Here is a 21,564-nt window from a genome sequence, read left to right on the forward strand (position 1 = left end):
GGCAAATAAAGCTCCAGGCAGATTGTTCTTGCCCTTCAAAAATGGTTAAGGAAAGAGCAGAATTTCAGGGAGTACCACTCCTGTGAAGAAAAATTTATACCAGCTCCAGTACCTACGATGGTTGCTAATAACTCTTGCAAGACCAGCAGCCATGACATTAAATGCAATGAATGAGCTGAGCTGAGCTGTAATGACACTGCAGGCCCTGGGCTAAGAGCACACATATCTCAGTCCTCCAGTGGGATGCTCACCACCCTGAGAAGCAGACTCAGTGTCCCCTATTTGCTGATGGTAAAACCAAGAGAGCACAAAGGTCACAAAGGCTACCGAAGTCCCTCCTCAGTTATCAGGGGGCTGAGCTGGGATTCAAAGCAATCAATGTGCTACACTGCCTCCCTCAGCCAGGTACCATACTAAGAAGCCAAGGAATGGAATGGCAGACCTGGCTGGGCTTTCCTCGTGGCTCAGATGGTAAAGAAACTGCCTGCAGTGCAGGAGACCTGGGTTCCATCCCCCTGGGTTAGGAAGGTCCCCGGAGGAGGGAATAACAACCCACTCCAATAATCTTCCCTGGAGAATCCCCATAGACAGAGGAGCTTGGCGGGCTATAGTCCATGGGGTCATAAAGAATCGGACATGAGTGAGCTTCTAAGCACAGTGTGGCACATAATATCTCCATATTTATTATCTGTTTCCTCATTTCTCCTGTAGTGATAATCAGTAAGAGTCAAATGTTGTGGGAGAGATTATGCCTCTCACACTGAAGAACTGAAGAATTCCAGGAGATATCGGGGGAGGGAGGGTTTGATAAAAATGATTTATTCAGAGGAATAAAGGCTATACACATGTGTGTCAGGCATGGGAGACACAGGCAGTGGCCAAAATCTCATTAAGGCCATATTTATCCTGGGTGACCGAAGAGTAAGCACCCATCTTTGGCTTGGCAATGTGGTTCTCACACAAAGGAATGGAGAAAGCCAGAATACCTCCACCTGGGAGGAAGAGCTAGGGAGAGATGCTCAGAGCTTGCACCTGTCCCTGACAATGAGAAAGCAGCATGGAAGGCCGCCTCCAGACAAGCCACAGGGCCACAGATGTGGAAAGACGGAAATTCACACAACAGTAAGGTTATACATGTATTGGGCAATTGTGCTAACCTTTACACTTGTGTTCTCATTTTAAACAGCATAGAGTGACAATGGACGGGTGAGGTCTGGCAAGGGGTCAATAGAGTGATGATTGTTATTGTTGTTTCATTGCTAAGTCATGTCCAACTCTTTGCAACCCCATGGAGTACAGCCTGCCAGGGTCCTCTGTCCATAGGATTTCCCAGGCAAGAATACCAGAGTGGGTTGCCATTTCCTTCTCAAGGGAATCTTCCTGACCCAGGGACCGAACCCATGTTTCCTGCATTGGCAGGTGGATTCTTTACTCCTGAGCCACCAGAGCTTCCCAGGGTGATAATATTTGATATTAATATTAAAGGCTGGGAAAGAGTACATCAAGAGAAAAGGAAAAGCAGGGAATTCCAAATGTATGAAACAGTGTTTGCAAAGGTGAGGGGGAGCAGGGTGATTTGTCCTTCTGATGATGAGGGGTGGGCCTTTCTTCCACTTAGGGTCACTACAGGGAGGGAAAGATTCCAGCAGGAGTTGGTACCTTAAGGTATGTCCCCCACAGTTATATAGATAATAAAAGGCACATTATTTTTCTTTTGCATAGGACTGTATCCCAACCATCTAGTACCCAAAGGTGAAATTTAGACCAGTTATTTTTTAAATATTTATGGATGATATAAATGGGCCCTATGTCCATAAAAATTGATATAAGAGGGTGAAAATCTGGATGGGGCTCACAAAACTGATGTTATACTTTACAAGGTATCAAGTTAATGGTCCAGTAATATAGGCAGAAGGCACTCATATTTCTGAAAACACAGCAGCAGCTAACAGATATGAAGAGGTTAAAACAAGCCAGGTCCTTGAAGAGAGCAGGCCTTGAAGGAGAAAGATGCACTCTTTCTTTGCCAAATGAACTGAATGGCTGACAGGCAAGGAAGAGGTTATTGGGCATCCCAGGAACAGAGCATTATTACGTAGTAATGCAAAGAGCCACAAGTGTGGTATAAATTGGGGAATGATAAAAATTAAGTATATATTAGGGACTCCCAGAAAAGAAAAAAAATTAGAGCCAGATTCTAGACAGCCTTAAAAGCCAGGCTAAGCTGAACTTTTAGTGGACAATGGGGGACCCTTGAATTTTCTGAATCAAGACATATGACTTAAGAAGATAAACCTCCTGTGGAGCATGGAATAACTGGTGTCCAAGGAGCAGAGATTTCTAGTCTTTCCCATTCTGTTGTTTTCCTCTATTTCTTTGCATTGATCACTGAGGAAGGCTTTCTTATCTCTCCTTGCCATTCTTTGGAACTCTGCATTCAGATGCTTATATCTTTTCTTTTCTCCTTTGCTTTTCGCTTCTCTTCTTTTCACAGCTATTTGTAAAGCCTCCTCAGACAGCCATTTTGCTTTTTTGCATTTCTTTTCCATGGGGATGGTCTTGATCCCTGTCTCCTATACAATAGCAAGGGAACATTTCATGCAAAGATGGGCTTGATAAAGGACAGAAATGGTATGGACCTAACAGAAGCAGAAGATATTAAGAAGAGGTGGCAAGAATACACAGAAGAACTGTACAAAAAAGAGCTTCATGACCCAGATAATCACGATGGTGTGGTCACTCACCTAGAGCCAGACATCTTGGAATGTGAAGTCACATGGGCCTTAGAAAGCATCACTATGAACAAAGCTAGTGGAGGTGATGGAATTCCAGTTGAGCTATTTCAAATCCTAAAAGATGATGCTGTGAAAGTGCTGCACTCAATATGCCAGCAAATTTGGAAAACTCAGCAGTGGCCACAGGACTGGAAAAGGTCCATTTTCATTCCAATCCCAAAGAAAGGCAATGCCAACAAATGCTCAAACTACCACACAATTGCACTGACCTCACCCTCTAGTAAAGTAATGCTCAAAATTCTCCAAGCCAGGCTTCAGCAATACGTGAACTGTGAACTTCCAGATGTTCAAGCTGGTTTTAGAAAAGGCAGAGGAGCCAGAGATCAAATTGCCAATATCCGCTGGATCATCGAAAAAGCAAGAGAGTTCCAGAAAAACATCTATTTCTGCTTGATTGACTATGCCAAAGCCTTTGACTGTGTGGATCACAATAAACTGTGGAAAATTCTTCAAGAGATGGGAATACCAGACCACTTGATCTGCCTCTTGAGAAATCTGTATGCAGGTCAGGAAGCAACAGTTAGAACGGACATGGAACAACAGACTGGTTCCAAATAGGAAAAGGAGTACGTCAAGGCTGTATATTGTCACCCTGCCTCTTTAACTTCTATGCAGAGTACATCATGAGAAACGCTGGGCTGGAAGAAGCACAAGCTGGAATCAAGATTGCCGGGAGAAATGTCAATAACCTCAGATATGCAGATGACACCACCCTTATGGCAGGAAGTGAAGAGGAAATAAAAAGCCTCTTGATGAAAGTGGAAGAGGAGAGTGAAAAAGTTGCCTTAAAGCTCAACATTCAGAAAACAAAGATCATGGCATCTGGTCCCATCACTTCATGGGAAATAGATGGTGAAACAGTGGAAACAGTGTCAGACTTCATCTTTTTGGGCTTGAAAATCACTGCAGGTGGTGACTGCAGCCATGAAATTAAAAGACGCTTACTCCTTGGAAGAAAAGTTATGACCACCCTAGATAGTATATTGAAAAGCAGAGACATTACTTTGCCACAAAGGTCTGTCTAGTCAAGGCTATGGTTTTTCCTGTGGTCACATATGGATGTGAGAGTTGGAATGTGAAGAAAGCTGAGCATGGAAGAATTGATGCTTTTGAACTGTGGTGTTGGAGAAGACTCTTGAGAGTCCCTTGGACTGCAAGGAGATCCAAACAGTCCATCCTAAAGGAGATCAGTCCTGGGTGTTCATTGGAAGGACTGATGCTGAAGCTGAAACTCCAATACTTTGGCCACCTCAGGCGAAGAGTTGACTCATTGGAAAAGACCCTGATGCTGGGAGGGATTAGGGGCAGGAGGAGAAGGTGATAACAGAGGATAAGATGGCTGGATGGCATCACCGACTCAATGGACATGAGTCTGAGTGAACTCTGGGAGTTGGTAATGAATAGGGAGGCCTGGCGTGCTGCAATTCATGGGGTCACAAAGAGTCGGACATGACTGAGTGACTGAACTGAACCAAACTGAAGGAGCAGTGTGGAGAAGGAAATGGCAATACTCCAGTATTCTTGCCTGGGACATCCCATGGACACAGAAGCCTGATGGGCTATAGTCCATGGGGTCACAAAGAGTCAGACATGACTTATCCACTAAACAATAACAAGGAGAAAAGAGACAGAGTGTCCAGTTGAACCCCCATCATCTGAGTGTAAACAGATGACAACCATGTCTGCTGGTTGACATGGAGACAAGGGAAACAAATGGAGAGATGATTTGAGGTGGTGATTTACACTGTGCTTGAAACATTTAATCAAATAAAATGTGTGAAGAAAGGCATAATGTTATGGAGAAGGTGCTGAGGTGTAACATGGAAAAGGATACTCCCAACAATGGCTCACAATACTAAACAAGCGTGCGCTAAACAAGTTACGGAGAACGTGATTTTAGAAGCACTGGGAAAGCCACTCAGAAGTACACACAGCAACCCCAGGACAACCAGCACAGGGTGGCCACTGCTTTTCTACCAGGACACTTGCCACTTCCTCTTTCCTGACCTTATCCTTTCATCTTCTTTCCTACATACCTCCCAAGCCAGAAGGCGAAAAAAAAAGGCTAAACATGGGTATTCCCTGATAGTAAGGTGGTTAAGAATCCATGTGCCAATGCAGGCAGACATGGGTTAGATCCCTGGTCTAGGAAGATTCCACATGCTCGCGGGGTAACTAAGCCTGTGTGCCACAATTATTAAGCCTGCTTACTTAGAGCCTGTGATCTGCAACAAGAGAACCCACCCACCACAATGAGAAAGAAGCCTGCACGGCACAACAAAGAGTAGCCCCTGCTTGCCACAACTGGAGAAAGCCCGCACAGCAGCAAAGACCCAGCACAGCCATACAAAAATAAACAGAAAAGCTAAGCAATTAGTAGGATGTTTTCCATGGATAGCTTATTCAGGGTGCCCAGGAGAGTATGAGATGATATACCAGCTCATCCCAAACCTGCCCCTGAAATGGAAGAAAGAAAAAAACCCTCAGGCTATCCAGGGTTCTATGTGAAAGCAGGTAGGAAATACTTTGAGAAGTGAGGAACGGAGGGTAGGGGGTTGAAGTGTTAACCTCGCACCTGCTTCCTGGTGATTCATCTTCCTTATTATGGCTCTTTGGAGCCCTACTGAGGATCACAGAGATGGGCGGGGAGCCAGTGCTCCAGACAGAGTGCTCTGGGAAAGCAGAGCAGGTTGATGCGGTTCTGTTCTTTCTAAGAAAAGTAGGTTCCATCATCCATCACCCTTCCCCTGCCTCCTTTCCAAAGGCTAACCCCCCAAAACAATAATAGCCCACAGGAAGACTTGCAAAAGACCCTGCCCCTTTAAATTGAGTTCATCTCCTTGTGCTGAGCCAGCCACACGCTTGGAGTTAAATTCTGGTCCCTATTTTCAGCGGGAGCAGCATGCATCTGCCTTGCAGAGACCTAGTCCACCGCAGTCCACCTCAGTCCACTGCAGGAAGCAGCCTCCTATCTCCTTGTAAGTCAGGGAGATTCACTGACTTGAGGAGGATTCCTTGAAGATATTCTGAAGTCAATGAACCTGAGGACCTAAATAGTCAAATAATAGAGAAGGTTTTGTAAGTGGTTCTTTGCTGGGTCCCTCAAGTGATAATAAGACATCGGTCTTCAAATTGTCTCTCCATTACCTGGCATGGTGTATCTGCAGAGTCTTCATTGTAAATAAGTGGTTGCCTCTCTGAAGACCAGACTAGGAAGCAAAGGTTAAGAAGATCACATCAAGAGCCACACATTCTTGGAGGCTGATGCTTCTCTATGGACTATTGATATTTAAATCCCACAAAGTCTGTGGCCTATTTTAACTGAATCACCCCAGTTAATGAGTGCAACTGTTCATTTATTTAGGAGATGGTTTTCTTTAAACAATGACATTCAATTTCCCCTGAGGTGCACCATTCCGAAATCAATGAAGACCTGTGACATATTTATAAGCAATTCAGTAGGAGAGAGATTTTTGAATCTTTGTGGTCATGGATGTAATACTAGGTATCTTCAAGTCATTAATTGATTGTTCACATTAAATGGATGCTTATTATCTGCAGTATACTAATTGAAATGCCATGGAATTAAAATACATATTACTACTAGTTGATAAGTATTAATAATGTGTTTATATTAATAATATTATTTATATATTATATATATATACACACACAACCAATCTTTAAGAGGAGTAGATAAGCCTGCAATCTTGCAGGATATAATGATTAGGCAAAGAAAGAAGAACTGACTCAACAACAATAGGAGAGGAGAATTTGAAGTCATGCTAATAATAGCAATAATAACAATAAAATGTATAAACAGCATACAGCATAAGTCAAGCACTCTTCTAAGCATTCTGGATATCATAATTCAATTAATCATCTCAACAGCCCTGTGAGGTAGGTGAAATATTTATCTCCATTTTACAGACACGAAAACTTAGCTTATGGAAGTTAAGTAACTAACTTAAGGTGATAAAGCTAGTAAGTGGCAGGGCTGGGTTTGGAACCAGGTGTATACAGTTTAATTCCAAATGCCATGCTCTGAAACACTGAGTTATTGGAGTATGCTGCAGAATATTCAGGAAGGCTTCCTGTGGGGACCAGGTTGTAAGTTAGTCTTGAAAGATGAGCTAGGATTTAGAAGGTAAAGAAGAGGAAAAACAGCATTCCAGAGAGTACAAACCATCTGAGGCTAGTTTTGGGCACAGGAGTAACAGCACAGTGATTAAGTATGTGGTCCCTGGAACCAGAATTTGCAACTTCAAATCCTGGTGTCACCACTTACTAGCTGTGTGACTTTAGCCAAGTTCCCTGAGCTCTCTGTTGTCCTACGTTTTTTATGGTAAAATAGTTATAAAAAACAGAGCGTGTGTTCAGTCAGCTGGTCATATCCAACTTTTTGCAACCCCATGGACTGTAGCCCACCAGGCTCCTCTGTCCATGGGATTTCCCAGGCTAGAATACTGGAGTGGGTTGTCATTTCCTTCTCCAGGGGATCTTCTCAACCCAGGGATAGAACCTGCCTCTCCTGCATCTGCTGCAGGTGGATTCTTTACCACTGAGCCACTAGGGAAGCCTAGTACAGAATGGTAAAGTAATACAAAATGCTAAGTAGGTAAACATTTAGAAACCACTTAGAACCACCCCTCATGCATAGTAAGTCTCATATCAGGCCTTCTTGAGTGAGTAAATGTAAATCTGGGGCACTGAGAGACAGACCTGGCTAAAAAGTTAAATGATATTCAACTGCCTGTTGCTATGTGTCTTTCTTCATTTCCCTCATTTTTCAAGGACCATTTCCTTGGCATCCCAGCATAATGTTTTGCCTGGGGATAGGATTAGAGAAAGCTCTTGGCCAAACCCTGTGATAAAGGACACCAGTGCACATGACATCAAAATAACCACAAACGTTTACCCAGAGCCTACATGTGCAAGGGACTTTAAGGTGCAGTTGGTAATTTGAAAAAGAAAGAAAGAAGAAATTGCTGTTTGCATGCTTCCGGATGGAACCAGTTGCATGGAAAGCCGTGGCTGTATCTGGCCCATGGCTGGCTGCAGTACAGAGCTGATGCGGCTAGTTCCAATGTTCAGAGTGAGAGGAGTGAGAGGAGTGAGAGGCTGAGTCAAGGGGGTCAGCAGCCCTTACTAGCTCATTAGTGCTATCTGGATTTAAAAGAGAGATCCCCAAATCCCAGGAGGTGGCTCACTGCTTGGAACAAAACCCAGTGCATTAACATTGTCGTATTCCAAAATGATCCCCAAAGCCCTGCAGTTACGCTGATAGAATATGATTTATACCAAAGCAAGTGATGCCAAGGCAGCTGAGCAAAGGGATAATTGAGAATCTACAAATTTCTCTATCTGTGAATGTCCCAATTAAATAGAAGAAGTGCATCTCACATGTCCTGGGCCCCCAGCCCTAGACCCTACTGGCCTCTCTGCCATGTGCCTGTGGGCTGCAGACCTAGTCTGTCATCACAGATTTCTGCATCTCAGCTGAGCTCTGGGCATCCCAGAAGGGTTTGCAAAGTGCCACAGAGGCCATCTCTAAAAGCCTCCTCTCTTTGAGTTTGCTGCCTTCAGTCCAATGGTTACCCAGGAGATGATCCGAGATCCAGCCTCAAGGCTGCTTTCGTTTCTTCAGGGAAGATAGAGGATGAGACGGGAACATGCTGGTGAAATAAGGAGGGACACGATTTACACAGTGCAATGAAAATGGCTGTATGCACGTTTGATCATTTTTCTCGAGCTTAGGAATAGCACGAGTTAGGTTTTCTCTTACAGTCTTGCATAGCACCTGATGGTTTACACTGCAGCCCAGCCAGAGAATGTTCAAGAAGAAACAGATTGGGAGCATACTCTCTGGAGTCAGACAGGCCACGTTTTGCGTGCATAACTCTACTGTATTAGAAAATTGTCTACACATGTTCACAAGCTCCTATCTGAGGCCATGTTCAATTAGAGATCCAATGACTATTAGTTTCAACTTTGAGAGTCAGTGTACTAGTCTAGACAGGCAATTGTTGTAACAAAAACTTCCAGTTCTCAGTGACTTCACCACAATACAAGTTTATTTCTTACTCTTCTCACTGTCTAATGCAGTAGTGGGAAGAGGGGGCTCTGCTCCACGTACTCACTAAGGGATCCAGGCTTTTCAGATAGAGCAGATTCCACCATCTCCCAGGACCTTGGCATCTTACACTTTCTCCCTCTCCCACTGGCAGACAGGCAAAAGGTGAAAGCGTTAGAAGCCAAGTTTGGAAATGACATACATCACTCCCACCCACGTTTCATTGTCACATGGACCACATTGCCACAAAGGGGAGGTAGGAAAATGTAGTCTATCTTTATATGCAGGAGGAAAGAGAATTAATAGGGCTTAGTGAACACTTCCATTGTCTGAAATCAGGGAGGCTTCCTGGAGGGAGCAAGACCTGAGAGTTTTGAGGAAGAACATCCTTCCACCCTGTCTCTCAAGTTGGAAGTGACCGCAGAGGTCATTGCAGTCGCTATCTCGCCGTTCAGCAAAGCGTGGAGCTGAGTGCACAGTAATTGCTTGGACAACATTCGGTGTTTGATCTTAAATGGGATCTAAAGGAAAAGGCAGCAGACAGAGGGGCTGAGGGTGGAAGCTGGACCCGGGATCCAGAACTTGGCTGCTGATACGGCCTGAGTGGTAGTCAGAGAAACGTTGGGAGGATCCCTGGAAATTAACTCTGCTAATGGTGGGCAGGAGGGTGGACGAGGGAATTTGTCTGATGCTTTGCAGCTGTTGTACATATTAGAACTCTCTCCTCTGCAGTGAAAATATCTTGACAATTTCTGCTGAACATTGTGTATATTGACAGTTGCCTGATTTGGTTTCACTGAACAGTATCTGGAATATATAATCTGAGACAGGTAAATACTCATTGATAATTAGCCCATTTTTGCTCCTCTCTCTGGAAGTAAAAGATTTCTAATCTTGCAGTTTAAAAATCCCACTAAAACACATTCAATGATGAATCACTGTGTGTGTCCTTCCTATAGGTAGAGTCCCATGGCTACAAAGGCCGTCAGCGGTCCTTTTACCACCTTCCTGGAAAGACCCCAGCTAATGACGGGAAAATGTCTTGTTTTCAGGACCTCAGAACAGGATAAAGCACAGAATATCAGTGTGTGAAGAGCCCAGGGCTGTGCCATTCTGCTGAGACTCACAGATAGAGGCTACATGCCCCTCTGGAGTTTGCAACAAGAATCCAAGCCCCCTTTGCTTGGGCAATGCCCAAACTCTTTCTGCTCTTCCCTGGTTTGAGACTTCCAGCTCTATTCCTCTGCTCAGACTGTCATAACAAAACATCACAGACTGGGAGCCCTGAATGACAGAAATTTATTTTCTTACAGTTCTGGAGGCTAAAAGCCCAACATCAAGTGCCAGCAGCTTCCGCGTGATGCTCGTCTCCTTGGCTTTCTTATGATGTCTTGTGTCTGCACACGCTCTCTTCTCTGGGTGCATGTGTAGAGAGAGAACTCTGGTGTCACTATCCTTTCTCATAAGGACACTAGTCCAATCAGATTACAGCCCCATCCTTATGACCTCATTTAACCTTAATTACCTCTTGAAAGGACTTATCTCCAAATACAGGTTCAAGCTTCAGTGTATGACATTCAGAAAGGTGCAATCCTGCCTATGACCGCCACGCACTCGTGAACACCACCTCAAATCCTGATGCTGATGTGCAGAGCCAGGCGGAGCTAAGCATCACAGGTGGGAGGACTGCTCTGCCTCGGCATCCGGGCCCTGCCTGAGATCCTCAGGTTGTCTCTCAGTGGTCATCATCCCCTCAGTTAGTCCTAGATCCCTTCCTCTTTCCTCCCAAACTAATTGTAATCCCCTGGCTGTCCAAAGGCAGTCTTACCTGAGGAATCGATACTTCTCTGTTCTAGACACCCTCGATGGCAGCCTGCTTCCTGTCTTCTCCTCCACGATAGGCTCTGGCCCGGGAAAACAGGGCTGCAGCTCCCAGCTTCAGTCCACTTCGGGATTCTCACTGCAGCTCAGCGCTCCCTGGAGCGAACATCATCCATGGTCAGGTGGAAGGCCATGAATGTCATTGCTGAGTCCTGGTCTTCTTCACCACCTGGCAGAGGTCGTTTATTCCTCAACAGATTTTGGCTGATACTCACGGAACCCCCAGCTTGTGTCCGTGGCGTGGAGCCTGCTTTTGCTGTGGGCAGAAACGGAAGGGGAAGACAAGGCTTTGATCCTCCAGAGGAGTGTAAAGCCACTTCATAGGTGATGGAGGAATTGAAGATGCTTAGAGGTCATCCCAGGACTGTGGAATGAGAGACAAAGGAGGAAGGAGCTTGGAACAGGAGGCCAGGCTTCTGTTACCTGCTCCATCAGTTATTCTGTGTGGCTAGGTAACCGGCAGCCCCTGTTTGAGCCTCAGTCCCCTGAATAGTTGACCAGGAGCCTGAAGGTACTAGTAGTAAAGAGTCCACCTGCCAGTGCAGCAGATGCAAGAGGCCAGGGTTCGATCCCTGGGTTGGAAAGATCTCCTGGAGAAGGAAATGGCAACCCACTCCAATATTCTTGCCTAGAAAAATCCCATGGACAGCGGAGCCTGGTGGGCTACAGTCCATGGGGTGGCAGGGAGTTGGACATGACTGAGTACTAGCAGTTAGCAGCAACCAGTCCCCTCAGATGTGGCATGCCCTGCTGTTGCAACGTGCTCTCAGGTCCTCTGTCCTTTGCTTCCTGGCCTGAGACACCCAGGAGGATCTATTCTGGAAGGTTTAGTGGACTCCATGCAGATTCCTTGGGCCTCTCCTAATCAGACTCAGGGGCCTAGATTTCCCTGGATGGAACTGTGGCCCACCTACTTCATGCCAACGGCCTGTCTCATTTTCCAGGTCCAAGAAGATGAATGCTCAGCGTTTTCACCAAGAGAATGGAGTATTTCTTTTAGGAAGTTAATAAGATTGTATATTTTAGCCTTGGGGCACCAGAGAAGGGAAAAGAAAAATTCCCTGAAACAACATGTCTCTTGTTTAATAAAGTTTTATTATTATTATTATATATGAGTGTGCACGAACGAGAAATCTATATCTGTTCTTCGCCGTCACAGCTTTATTGGTTCTGAGCTTAAAAAAAAAATCAGTTTGGTGAATAACAAAATAAAGAACTGACTGACCAGTGATTTTTAATATTTGGCTCTTCCAAGAAGCAATCTAATATAGCAAGAGCTTATTGGAAAGTGTAGATGATGTGGGAATGAGCTATGCAGAAGGGTGGGCTGTCCTGGCTTGCACCTTGGGAAGGACAGGCAGATATGACAGGTGACAGGGCCTCTTTGATTGCTGGCTCTGCTAGCTCAGTGCAACACCTCTGTTTGGGGCAGTAAAATAAAGCTGAGGGTTTTGTTTTCCTCTGATTCTTATTGTCCTTGGTTGTTATTGTTTTGTTTTGTTTTTTAGTAAAATAAGTAAAATATTTATTGGGCTTCCCAAGTGGTGCTAGTGGTAAAGAATCTGCCTGCCACTGCAGGAGACATAATGAGACACAGGTTTGATCCCTGGGTTGGGAAGATCCACTGGAGGAGGGCATGGCAACCCACTCCAGTATTCTTGTCTGGAGAATTCCATGGACAGAGGAGCTTGGCAGGCTACAGTCCACAGGGTTGCAAAGAGCTGGACATGACTGAATAACTGAGCACGTGCACAGAAAGTATCAAGAGGAGAAAGAGTATAGTATGTTTGGATAGAGACATGGGCAGGCTCAGAGAAAGAGAGCGGCTGAGTCGCACCCTCGTAGCAGTTTCAATTACTCTTATGGGGCATTTCTTCCGGGTTTCCTTGGGCCAATCATTTTGATTTTCCTAATCCTGAGGCCGTGTTTGGTATATCTCAGGAACCTCCCATGTGTACTTGCTCATCCCTTAGCCAAGATGGAATATAGTGAAGAGGCCTATGGGCAGTTGCATCACATATTATGAGGTGACACCTCCTCCCTTTTGACTTCCAAGGAGTCTTTCTTCACATATTTAGTCAGTGAGGTATCCTTAAATTCAAGAATGAACTATATATGGCCTTTTATCTCTTATCTGGGCAGTGCCCAGCCTCCTCCATCATTCTGCTTTTATGAACCCTCCTTCCCCGGAGAGAATTTTTCTCCCCTGGGAAACCCTTTCGTTTAGACAGGTCTCAATCTTCCACCATTGTGTGTGTGTGTGTGTGTGTGTGTGTGCGTGTGTGTGTGTGTACCTATACTGAGCCTCTGTGCCCATCCACTAGGCTTTATCATCTCAGTCTGGACTTTCCCTGGGAGATAGTACACCTTACTTCCTGCTGGGTCAACTAAACCTGGGCCATCCTCAGAACTCTAGAATTCCTTATATTATATCCCAGATCTAGACTGAGTCTCTTCTCTGGCCTAGGAATGGGGGTAAATGACTCTTTAAGAAACGTCAAAAGCTGTTTCTGTTTTCCATAGTGGCTGCACCAGTTTACAATCCCACCAACAGTGTACTAGGCCTCCCTTTTCTCCACATCCTCACTAACATTTATTATTTGCAGTTGTTTTTTTTTTTCCACATGATTCAGCAGTTCCTCTGCTGAGTATATCCAAAACAAAAAAAAAGGGAAACACTAATTCAAAAAGATATATGCACCCCAGTGTTCATAGCTACACTGTTTATAATAACCAAAATATGGAAGCAAGCTAAGTGCCCATCAAATGGATAAAGAAGATGCATATATACACAACAGAATATTACTCAGCTATAAAAAAGAATGAAATTCTGTCATTTGCAACAACATGGATGGACAGAGAGTAGGCTTAGGGAAATATGTCAGAGAAACACAAATACTGCATTTTATCACTATCATGTGGAATCTAAATACAAAACAAAAGAATGAATATAACAAAACAAAAATAGATTCACAGTTATAGAGAAGAAACTAGTGTCTACCAGTGGAGAGAGGAAAGGGGGAGGGGCGTGATAGGGGTAGAAGATCACAACATATATACTACTATGTAAGCAATGCAGGGGACGCAGGTTCAATGCCCGGCCAGGGAACTAAGAGCCCACCTGCTGTGGAGCAACTAAGCCCCAGTGCCGCAACTACTGAGCCCCTGCACCACAGCTAGAGAGTCCACGCACCTCAACGAAAGATCCTGCAGGATGAAATGACAATCTGGCATGCAACTAAGATCTGATGCAGCCAAACAAACAAATAAATATTTTAGATAAATAAATAAGCTACAAGGACTTATTGTACGGCACTGGGAAGTACATCCATTATTTTATAACAACTTTAAATGAAGCATGTTATAAAAATATTGAATCACTATGTGCTATACTTGAAGCTAATATGATACTGTAAGCCAAGTATAGTTCCATGAAAAAAAAAAAAGCAAAATGTAAAACAAACAAACAAAAAACTGTGTCTGGAGCCTCCACTCTGGGGTCAGCCACTCTTCCCTTAATTTCTTGAGAGTCCTTGTTACTAGTCACAGCAATTGGCTTTTAAATGCCTGGACTAGATAAAACCTAATATATTTTAACTTTGGCTTTTCTGAGTAGAACAGCAGATATGAGTTTTTTTAGATGTTAAAGTAGTAAGTACTCTGAGATCAGGTGGCATATGGTAAACCAAACTCAGTGACCTTACTCCCCGCTAGAGACCATGATACCAGTTGCCTGGGTTGATGAGGGAGGGGGACTGGGCAGAAGTGAGATTCTGCATAGCATATTAGTCTCCTAGGGCCATGATAACAAAGTACCCCAGACTGGTGGTTTAAACAACAAAAGTGTGTTTTCGATCAGCTCTGGAGACTAGGAGTCTGACACCAAGGTGTAGGCATGGTGGCTTCTTCTAAAGCCTCTCTCCTTGGCCTGTAGATGGCCGTCTTCTCCCTGCATCATCTCACGGTCTTCCTTCTGCACGTGTTTATGTCCTAATCGCCTCTTCTCCTAAGGACTCTAGTCAGATGGAAGTAAGGCTCATTCTAATGACCTAATTTTAACTTCAGTACTGCTCCAAACACTATCTCCAAAAGAATCACATTCCGCATCACTGGGATGTAGGACCTCAACCCATGAATTTGGAGGGACACAACTCAGTTCATAACACACGGGGTAAAGGCATGGAACCCGAGTGAGACACGCATCAGAAACTGAGAATTAAACTGTGTCTGCTGGCATCAGCATTCCTCCTGCACTGGGGACTGCCTTCCTAGTTCTTAGTGCCAAGGGTCCCCATCTCCCCTACAACCCCTCCCTTTGTACATCTTTTCCCAGCACATGAACAGTGCCATGATTGCTGAGTTATATAAAGGTGAACCCAGCCAGGCAGCAGGAGAATAATCCTCTAGCTTATATGTGCTGTGTGCTGTGCTTAGTCACTCAGTCATGTCCAACTCTTTGAACATGAGGAAGTCATAAATACTAACCACAGAAAATAAACATGTATTTCATAAAGATGTCCATGTACCTGAGATCATGCACCAGAAGTAGAAGAAGCCACTCTCCCCACCTCTGCCCAAGATCCAGATGATAAGATTTATTTGGTTCCTGAATATTTGAACCAGTTACTCATGGCCTTATAGTCTTTTTCTCTCCAGCAGCAGAGAGTGAGAAACCAGCACTCCAAAAGCACAGAGGTGCTAAGAGGAGTCAACATAGGGCTGTTTAGACCCAGTGGCTGTCTTTCCTGCCTGGATATCAGAGACCAAAGTTTCACCTCCCAGAGAAAGTGAGTGTCCAGTTAGTGACATTCTGGGAGGGGCACCAAAAGTTATCAAGGAAATGCAAACCTGGATCTCTTTGGGGAAGGACACACAAAAATGCATCACAGTGACTGTCCCCAGTCTCAGAGCTATTCTGCTCAGTAGAGGGTTTAGGTAAGAGAGTGGACTGACCCTCTGAAGGGGAAGTGGCCCTCCTTCCATCAGGAGCCTTTATCCCCACCCCCCCAGAAGCTCTTCTACCTTCCAGGTTGAGTTTCCTGCAGGGACACCCATGATGCAGGACAACAAAGCGGTGGAGGGGGCCTCATCCATCTTTTCTTCCTCTGTTTTAGAATTGGTGTGTCCTGAGGATAACTATGAAAAGCTCCAACTCTTCTAACTTTTTCCACTGAGTTTTCATTACACTTTATACATTGCCATGGATGGAATTAATGAACAGAAACCTACTGGATATGCAGCCAGAATTCTCAGACCCCAGCAGTCTTGACTCTGAGAGCTCAGCACCACTTGGCACATAAAGTGAAAGAGAAATGAAATCGTTCAAGTTGTGTCCGACTCTTTGCGACCCCATGGACTGTAGCCCACCAGACTCCTCCATCCATGGGATTCTCCAGGCAAGAATACTGGAGTGGGGTGCCATTTCCTTCTCCAGGGGGAACTTCCTGACCCAGGGATCGAACCCAGGTCTCCCGCATTAGAGGCAGACGCTTTAACCTCTGAGCCACCAGGGAAGCTTAAATGATTGGCACTTGGCACTTAAATGATTGCTAATTTTGTTTCTGATTAGTACCAAGTGGCACCCCACTCCAGTACTCTTGACTGGAAAATCCCCTGGATGGAGGAGCCTGGTAGGCTGCAGTCCATGGGGTCGCTAAGAGTCAGGCACAACTGAGCAACTTCACTTTCACTTTTCACTTTCTTGCATTGGAGAAGGAAATGGCAACCCACTCCAGTGTTCTTGCCTGGAGAATCCCAGGGACGGCGGAGCCTGGTGGGCTGCCATCTCTGGGGTTGCACAGAGTCAGACACGACTGAAGTGACTTACCACCAGCACCAGCAGCAGCAGTACCTCAGTTACTCTGTGGACCATTTCACCTTCTGCTCAGCCAGGAGCATGTTTGACTCACTCTGCTATTTGTCCCCTGGACATGGTTCAGGCCCAGAGGGTCCCTCAGAGGTGGGAGTTGATGACTCCCAAGGACACGAGCTACTGCGACGATCACCCCTTTTACAGGACTATCTTCACACAAAGAAAAGCCCGGATGGTCTCTGCATGGATAACCAGAAAACATCCTCTGGCCCCTAAAATTTTCCTCCTGTGTTCTTAGTGTCTAGAATTATATTACCAGAACTCGACTCCCTTAGTATTATAAGACATTTTGGTCTTTTAAAGTCTTTTATAAAAATGCAAAGACATCTAGGAAGGATGAAAACTTGTAATATCAACAAGAATTTGAATTTGAAGTCGTTGAGGACAGAAAAGATGACTTAAGTGCCTTTCTTTATCTATTAGAGTCTTAGCTGCCCAGAACTCTCAGAAGGTTAAGTCATTCCATATAATCAAGGTGTTCAGCTTACTGAAGATTTACCTATTATATGTCTAATTTAAGGAATATGAAGTGTCTAGGATAGAGATGTGATCGAAAATGATCCATGCTACCCTAACTTCTTAAATGCAACCTACCAAATGCAAGGAAACATTTTCCTGATAATTCAAGGTCATCATTATGAACTCCCAATACTGCCCTCTGCATGGATTTTCTACACCAGGCTGGCTTGTTTGTACTTGCACGGCAATTCTTACATTTCTTTTTAAGCTTTCTGCCTTTTCCTCTCATGTAAGCTACTTTCGCTGCTTGCTCATGCTGAAGTGTTTGCCTTAGGCATTCTTTCTCTTTCTAACCTATCCTTTTAATCACCTGTGGGTAGGAAATAAGATACCCAAGCTTTTGGGGGTCTGTGAGTAAAAGAAGAGAAGATAGGCTTTGAATAAGAATGTTTCCCATAGACAAAGGCAAGAATTTTATTATAGGACCCATTAATTTTTACTACACACTTTTTTTTTTTTTTTTTTTTTTGCTTTTTCTCTGAGCCTTAGCTATTACTTGCATTAGTGAGGTGACCAAGATATCTTGTTACATGATCAGGCAGGTGAGATTTTTTATAAAGTTAGGGACAGAGGTGCCTGTTCTGTAGTGTAAGGGAAAGGACAGGAGTTGGTCATCTCATTGCTCAAACTTGCCTCAGTCTCATCAACAATCCCTGTCTAGTCTGACAGATTTCCTCAAAGTTAATTATTTTCCAAAGTGGGACACTTTTGAGAATGAAAGGATGCAATATCAATAGTTACTTCAAGACAACGGGCATACAGCAGGACTGTCCTGGGCAAATCAAGACCAAGGGTCTCCCTATTTCTAGGAAACTCTGCAGCCACAACAGCTGGTACAAAGGACTGAAGATGCTGTGGACTACAAGGACAACAAAGGGCTACTGCAAAGTTGGGTGTTCATCATGGAAGCAGGCATAGACTTTTCTTGGGCAAGCTCTCCATTTGGATTTATGCTTACAGATCATGGACTTTGACAAACAGCTAAGACTCACATCTTAGCAAGGCCAAAACCAGGATTTTATTATTGCTCTCATATTTTATGGGCTTCCCTGGTGGTGCAGTGGTAAAGAATCTGCCTGCAATACAGGCGACGTGGGTTTGATCCCTGGGTCAGGAAGATCCCCTGGAGAAGGAAATGGTAACCCACACCAGTATTCTTGCCTGGGAAATCCCATAGACAGAGGAGCCTGGTGGGCTACAGGCCATAGGGTCGAAGTGTCAGACATGACTTAGTAACTGAGCACACACGCATAGTTTCTAGGTTTGCCCTTCTGCTTCCACTAAGGCTCTTGGGTTGGCAAATAAAATGTGGTTCTGGATTAGTTTTCTTAAAGTATCTGCTCTAATAAGTATATGACTTCAGCTGAATCTGAGGCATTACAATCACTGAATCACATAATGTACCTAAAGGACTTAATCTAATACCTGGAGTATAGTAAGGGCTCAATTAATATTTAGTCAAAGCACATGTGCGTGTGTGAGTGTATACGCACACACATATAACTCTATTTTTCAACTAAAGCACAATCTGGCAATGGGTATCAATATTTAAAATATTTCTTCGCCTAGATATCCAACTTCTAAGAATTTGTCCTAAAGGAGAAGCACATTTATCACAATGTTGTTTATAAATTAGAATAATCCAAATCCATCAGTAGGATATTGGCTAAAATAATAACAGAGCATCTATACAATAGAATATGACATACAGCACTCAAAAATGATAAAGTAGAATTTTATTTATGATATGAAAAATACATACTATCAAATGAAAATGCAAACCAAAGTATATATTTTTTAAAAAATTAGTCATTTTCTCTGAATTATGGGATAACTGTTAATTTAGTTTTTTCCAAGGGGAGAGAGAAAGCCATCATTTTTATTTGTCGGCCTATTTGCCTGTAATTAGAAAGGTAGGAGGAAGCCTAACATTTCGCTAGTTATCACTGAATGAATACCTGTGATGCATTAGATCAAAATTCCCCAAACACCCACCTCCAGGCATCATATATTACTGTGTCCTGTATGCTAAGTCACTATGGTCGTGTCTCACTCTCTGCAACCCTATGGACTGTGGCCCGCCAGGCTCCTTTGTCCATGGGATTCTCCAGGCAAGGATACTAGAGTGGGTTGCCATGCTCTCCTCCAGGGATCTTCCTGACACAGGGATTGAATCCATGTCTCATGTTTCCTGCACTGGCAGGAGGGTTCTTTACCACTAGCGCCACCTAAGAAGCTCCATGTTACTACAGCTTTGCTAATTTACTCAGGGTAAATCAAGGAAAAAAAGAATAGTGATGAGAAATTCCTCAATTTATGGGATAATTGTTAACCTTTACTTTCTATTTTGACTGTTCTGAATTTTGTTTCATACAAATGTATTTTGCAATTATATATACATAATATATCCCATACATACATATGTATATATACAACTTTCATAAGCAGGATAAAGTAATACTATTTAAAAATAACTCTCACCTCAGCTCCCGGGCCCTCTGAGAGGTGTTCATTGGCTCCCTGGTCAGTGTTCAAAGATGCTGCCCCTTTGTGCTCTCAGTTCCCCGCACATGTAAAGTTATTTGCGTTGGTTTCTCTGGACTATAGTTTTCCTATAATATATCAGTCTCATCGACAAAACCATGTGAATCTGAGGGCAATCCCTTGACCTGATTCAACTTTGATTTTCCCTTAGATGCCACCTGGCTTATAGTTTATGCTCAGTCAATGTTTGTTGGATGAATAAATGCATAAATGAATAGGTCTCCTGGCTTCTAGAACTAAGGCAGTCTTCAAAGTTGAGTGAGAAAGAAGAGATACCCAACCTGCCCTTTGTCATCTGGCTGCTGCAGCACACAAGACCCACAGTCTGGCAACCCCTGAAGTGGTTCCCTTGCATGCACAGCATGTGCTTGATATTTTGGTTGAAAGGAAGAATAAAGAATTGAATGGACAATGAACAGAAGAGATTATAACAGAACCAGGTCTGGCAGAAGCAGAAGATCTAATAAGGACTGGCACCAAGATCTGAAAATCACTCTGAAATTCAAAGTCAGAGAAGTAAAAGAATCTTAGGGACCAAATAATCCATCTTCCTTATTTCACAGGTGAAGACAATGGCCCAAAGAGGAGAGATGATGTCCCAGAGACACAGGTTCCCAGCTGAACCTAGGCGGGACCCAGGGCTCTCACCACTCCCTGCAAAGCTGCCTCTATCTTCAACCAGCACCTGAGGTTTCTGTATATTTCAGCAGGCTCTGCTTTTCCAGTTGGACAAACAGAAGGCAAAATCAGGATGTTCCCTATTCATCTCTGTTTGTCTCTTTTCCCTTCTTCCATCCACTCTGTATGCTGTTTGAACCGAACCCTTTCTCAGAGCAACTAGCCCTCTGTCAGCAATCTGCATACATCCAGAGACCTAGCTGCCCTATGGGGTGAATCTCACCTACCAGGGTTTTGTTCTGTTGAATAAAAGCAAATCCTGCATCAGGCAACAAATACTTTCCGATTCTTGAATAATTGAAAGGCTGGGCCCCAAGCCGCAGCAGGCGAGGAACTGATTAGAAATGGAGAACGGGAGAACCAGCAGCCAGCATCACCCGGGTGAGTTTGGGCACTCCACAGGGACACTGCCTCCCTCAGGGCCCGCTGCCGGGGCTCAGGCCTGTTTGTGGGACAGCAGGAAGAACTTTGCAAGCATTAGCATCTTCATAATTCCATAGCAACCCTCTGTTTCTACTACCAAATTAATCTATATGGTGAGAGCAAGAAAGCAGGGATCACCATGCCTGTGAAAACTGATCAAAGGAATTGAAAGTATGACTCAAACAAATGTCTTTATATTATTTCCAGATGGATTATCAGGGAGAATAAGCCCATTTCTCAGCTCACATATGAGTACTGAGACAATGCAGGCCTTCTCCTCATTTCGAGGCTCTCCTTTCCCAGGTCAGGTGAAAAATATAAAACACACCTCACATTAACAGCATTTTGCAGCTGCCCTATAACCATGGCACCAGGCTTCACTGGTGGCTCAGTGGTAAAGAATCCACCTACAATGCAGGAGATGCAGGTTCAATCCCTGGGTTGGGAAGACCCCCTTGGGTTGGGAGAAGGAAATGGTAACCCACTCCAGTATTCTTGCCTGGGAAATCCCATGGACAGAGGAGCCTGGCGGTCTACAGTCCATGGGGTCATAAAGAGTCAGACACAGCTTGCCGCTAAACACAAACACAAAAGCATGGCACCTCTTAAATACACTTAATGAGGCAGACAGAATGGGGGTTGGACCCAGGTGCTGCAGCCTAAGCTTGTGTTACCCTCTGGGACCAGCTGTCTCCAGTCTTACATGCTTCCTGCCTACACTCTACATGGAACCAAAGCCCTTCCACAAATCTCAAGTATGACCAGATCACTTTTCTGTT

At 44.2% G+C, this 21,564-nt stretch overlaps 1 long non-coding RNA gene across 8 annotated transcripts in view; it reads right to left on the reverse strand.

Moving 5' to 3' along the window:
* Positions 1–21,564, reverse strand: part of LOC138436702 (uncharacterized) — a 480,161-nt gene that overhangs the window by 22,971 nt on the left and 435,626 nt on the right. For 6 of the 8 annotated variants that reach the window (XR_011255537.1, XR_011255535.1, XR_011255534.1 and 3 more), the window contains one exon: positions 10,697–11,005. This is a non-coding gene — a long non-coding RNA (uncharacterized lncRNA). Of the gene's footprint in view, positions 1–5,370; positions 5,845–5,942; positions 6,005–10,696; positions 11,006–21,564 lie in introns of those variants that run through there. The other 2 variants (XR_011255541.1, XR_011255540.1) reach the window with 2 other exon arrangements.

Source organism: Ovis canadensis, chromosome 3, assembly GCF_042477335.2.
Source record: "Ovis canadensis isolate MfBH-ARS-UI-01 breed Bighorn chromosome 3, ARS-UI_OviCan_v2, whole genome shotgun sequence".
Lineage (NCBI taxonomy): Eukaryota > Metazoa > Chordata > Mammalia > Artiodactyla > Bovidae > Ovis > Ovis canadensis.